This window comes from Hipposideros armiger, unplaced genomic scaffold (genome assembly GCF_001890085.2).
Source record: "Hipposideros armiger isolate ML-2016 unplaced genomic scaffold, ASM189008v1 scaffold_980, whole genome shotgun sequence".
Lineage (NCBI taxonomy): Eukaryota > Metazoa > Chordata > Mammalia > Chiroptera > Hipposideridae > Hipposideros > Hipposideros armiger.
The window spans coordinates 191750-196655 of record NW_017732330.1 but is presented as its reverse complement, the minus strand read 5'-3'; positions in this window follow the sequence as shown (position 1 = coordinate 196655).

Here is a 4906-nt window from a genome sequence, read left to right as displayed (position 1 = left end):
TTCATTCCCCTGGCCATTTATCATCACTTAGAATTTCAAATTAGGAATTCCATTAGCATGTTGAGTCCGTGAAAGCCAATTGACTTATTATGGCCTGAATCCAAATGTATAGGCAGGTGGTTAGGCAGGCCCAGCCAACAGCCTTGGCACAAGCCTTGGCAATGCAGACCTGAAACTAGAGGTTACTGCAAAAATCAAGAAACCATCATGACTTCACAAATGACCCCTAATTAACGATACCAGCTCAAGGGGAATGAAGTAGATTTGCAGATGCTTCCAGGAGCAAGTACACTGTCAAGAATAATTTTTCTCACTAGTTGGTTGTACTATGTCACCCCTATACTCGAACAATCTTCCTTGGCTCCCAGTTACCTTTAAAATCAAATCTTCAAAGTCTTCAGTCTGGCATTCGGTGCCTTTTACAGCTCCCCTGCTTTCTACCACTTACTCTGCTCTAACCTCATTTCTCATCAATCCTTGGTTTGGTTCCTCTACCTCAACCAGCCTGGCATATTCTCCCCACCAGGTTTCCATTCTTGCCCCTCTCCTTGCCTGTAATGTCTTCCCACTTCCTCCTTGCTGATCTGTATTAATTGCATCATTCAAGACCTGCTTCAAAATATGCTCCCTTCCAAGAAGCTTTCCCTGAATCACTCACAGTATCATTGATATTTTATGCTAGAACAGACTTTAAAGCTAGCTGATCAAGTTCAACTTAACTCTACCTCCATTTTTCAGATGAGAAAACTTGAGGCCCAAAGATATCAAATGATTTGTATAAGGTCATGCTGTGAATTTAGTGGTAGAAACTTAATCTGAAACCAGATATCCACTTCTTTTGCAATTTCCTTTCCACATTGTCACACTTTGTTCCTCCCCCACACACACACACACACACAGACACATGTAAGTGCATGATCACATACTGGCATCTGTGTTTGGGTTGTCTTTCACCTGCATTTGGTTTATCTCAACCACCAAGTTATAATAATTTTTGAGGGATCAGATCATGTCTAATATTTCTGTCCTCTCCTTCCCCATGGCACCTAAAAGGGCTATATACGAGGTCTGACAATTAAGTTCGTGATCTCATCCTAGAAAAAGTGATACACACCTCATTGCTGAATATCACTATAGTCACTTTTGAAGCACTCCCCTTGAGAAGCTATGCACTGATGCCAGTACCTAGTCCATCCTTCAAAGCAATTTTGGAACTCTTTTTCTGGAATGGCCATCAGAGCTGTTGTCGTATTACCCTTGATATATTGTATGTCATTAAAATGTCTTCCTTTCAATATTTCTCTTATCTTAGGGTAAAAAAGAAGTCATTTTTGGGCCAGATCAGGTGAGTAGGGAAGGGGTTCCAATACAGTTATTTGTTTACTGGCTAAAAACTCCCTCACAGACAGTGCCATGTGAGCTGGTGCATTGTCATGATACAAGAGCCATGAATTATTGGCAAAAAGTTCAGGTTGTTTTTGTCTAGTTTTTTCATGCAGCCTTTTCAGCATTTCCAAATAGTAAACTTGGTTAACTGTTTGTCCAGTTGGTACAAATTCATAATGAATAATCTCTCTGATATAAAAAATGTTAGCAACATCTTTGCAACAGGTTCATGAACTTAATTGTCAGACCTCGTACACCTCAGGCTGGTAGTAAATGCATCTTAATTATGGACTGCTTTACTTCAAGAAAATATATAAACAGAACCAATAAAACAAGTACAGTCTGGGTACATTATTATATTATACACATGTTCAAAAAGGGTCCTCTAAACAGGGACCTTCTATAGTGAGTTTGGTTACAGATCATTAACTACCATCCAGGGAGAGACAGTAAGAGCTGAGAAACCTCAAGGTAAAAATGTAAGAATCACTGTTCCTCTTACAGGCTCGAGAAATAGAAAGTCATTAAGGCAGATTTCCCGCTTTGCCTTCCAGAGGATTTATATAGTCCTTGTCTCAAAGCCATCAAGTCAGCACTACTTTCTGGTCTCCCTCAGCTAGAAGTTGAGTGACACAAGTTCTAAATGTCTGTTCCACCACTAATTATCTCTGTGACCTAAGACATATACTTAATCTCACTGGACTTGTGTTTTTTCATCTGTAAAAGGTTAGGGGGTGGGGTGTGAGATGGAAGTCCAGACTTGCTTTTCCTCACACATTTGTTGTGAAGCTCGAGATAATATATGTGAAAGTAGTTTAAAAGTCAAAAGGCATTATATAAAGGTATTAACTTTTTAACTCCCAATTCTGTATCAGTCAAATCCTAGAAGACTAGAACAAGTAAGTGAAGGATAACAGGTTTCCATGTTAATCCCATCTAAATTAATTGTCTGAATCCTCTACCCTCTCCATGAATGCTGTTCTTCATCCCATTTCTTTATTTTATTTAGCAAAATATTATAAAATTTGCTATTTTGGCTTTGCCCATTGCCAAGGTGGCAGGAGCAGGGGAGACTGGCAGCTGCTAAGACCCAAGAAAGGCACCTATTTCTTTTGTAAATTGCTCTGAAAGGAAGGGTTTGGGGAAATTGTAGCTATTGGTCAGGGGGGAAAAAAAGGGCTTCCACTCTAGCTCTACAGTGTCACTCCCTTGTTTAATAATGAAAAGAAAATAGAAAAAAGGAGGGAGAAGAGCTTTAATATTGCCACATTTCTCAGGTTTTCTCTCCTTTGCCTCTCCAGGACTCCTAGCATGCCTGAAATTAAAGGATCTCTGGGGTGGGTTGGATGGACTTTATTTTGAGTGGAATCATGATAAATACTAGAGGTGGAAGTGAAGTAACACATTGCATACTCAAAGATATGACCCCACTGAACTAATCTATCCTTCATTTCGCCCAATTGGATAAGTTAAATAACATGCCCAAAAGTCCTAGAGTAGGGACTGTGTCTTCCCTGGGACGTTCAGAACCATGTCCACTCAAGCCTCTGTGGAGATGGTCATCATTCTTATTCTTATGAAGCTCTTGGCCTTTATATCAGTATTGTTCAATTAGAAAAGAACCTCTTAGGAGATTATCGATCAGCTAAAATATCAAATACTGTTAAAAAGCAATGCAGAAAAAAAAGAAACCCTAACTGGTAACCTGCAGTGAATCATCCATTTAACAGACATTTCCTGAATACTTACTATGCTCTCAGCCCCAGGTTAGGCTTTGAGGAAAATACACAAGCATCTAAGTAAAGCTTTTTTTATTAAGAGACCATTAGACTATGGGGAAGATGATGGAGTAAATAAGATACAGCAAAGATTCTTGAAAGTCAGGCACCAATCAACCCATTGTAACTATTCCCTCTTTCCCTCCCCCTTGGTCTCATAAAGCATTGTGGTCAATACTGAGCTGAGGAAAAACTAAAACGCAAAACAAAACCTTGCTATAACATAAGGCAGTAAGGTAGGTTGTGATGTCCCGAGAAGCTTTTAAATTAAATTAATCATAATACAATCCAGACAGTATATCTCTCTAACAACCCACCCTAATGGAGCAAAAGCCATGCACAACCATTTTAGATTCAGCCTCAAACTGACATCATAAATTTTGGACTCCTTGTGATCAAGTCTAGAATTATAGACAAGAGTATCAATCAATATATATATATATATATATATATATATATATATATATACACACAAAGCAATAGCTCCAAGATGTCCTCTGGTGGTGTCCTGCTTGATGACACCCAGTCTATGCCAAACCCCACCCCATCATTCTCTAACCCAAGAAGCCATCCTACTCAGTGACTCTTCCGCCTTCAACCCTTCTAACTATATATTTGGTTTTAGTAAAAACAAGATTTAAATGTGAGATATTGGCCCCTTCTAAGGACAGGAATTTCACCAAAGCCTGAAAAGTGAGCTGCAGGCTTACTGGCTAGTCAGATCTGGCATCTGGATGTTGCAGTCCTGAACTCTTAGGGTTAAAAACAGGTTGGCTGCTTGAGTGTGGGAGAAGAGAGAGAAGGAAAAGCCCACGGAGGGTGAAGAGGATGAGCCATTTGTGTGGATTTACTGAAAGGAGGCCTGCCATCAGTGAGGGACTTGATAGACAGGGTTCACCTCCCCTGGGCTTCCCCAGCCCCAGAGGTTAGGGTTGGTCCCTACACTAGCTTAGTAGCTGCCAAGCAGTGTAACCCTTCTTCAAAAGGGTGGGCTTAAGCTGTGAAGCTGCAGTGAGGATCTGGGAAATGCAGATCTCATCATAGATTCTGGTCTTTGGAGGGGGTTAGGTGAGACTGTCTTCTGCAGTATTATTTACTGCTGGGACGTGGTGTAGGGAACAAAAATTCTGCAGGTTCTAGAAAATTCTGGGTGGGTCAGTGTCAGTTGGAAAAAAGAATTAGTAGAGGATATATTCTGGGAGGAGAGGGCGAGAGGAGGGGCTGCAGCTTAAGGAGGGTTGCTATCCACAACTGCAGCATTATGTGTGTCAGAGATAAATTCACTTGTCATATTTCAAATTAGGTTTATAGGTACTCCTTCTCCCAACCCCCACATAGCAGTGACTTAACGGGTGGTCTTCTCAATTTTTAATTGCAATTTTGCAGTATATTGGCTTTTAAAGTCTAAGTCTGACTGCGATGATGGTTTGTATGTATGTGTACGTGACTAACAATCGAGAGTGCTTCTAAAGTCTCCCGATGTGGTGGGAAGGGTGCTGCGGCAGGAACTGGCTGTTCCCTTCGCCAGAGAATCTTCCATCCGTAATGTTAGAGTGCTTCCGAGGTATCAGGAGGTGAAAAAGGTGTGGGTGTTGCAGTGAATTTCCCCCAGTCCAAGATACACACACACACACACACACACACACACACACACACACACACACACTAACAAGTTCAGTAAATCTCTCTCTCTCTCTCTCTCTCTCTCTCTTTTCCCGGGTTAGAAAAAAGGATTACTTGCC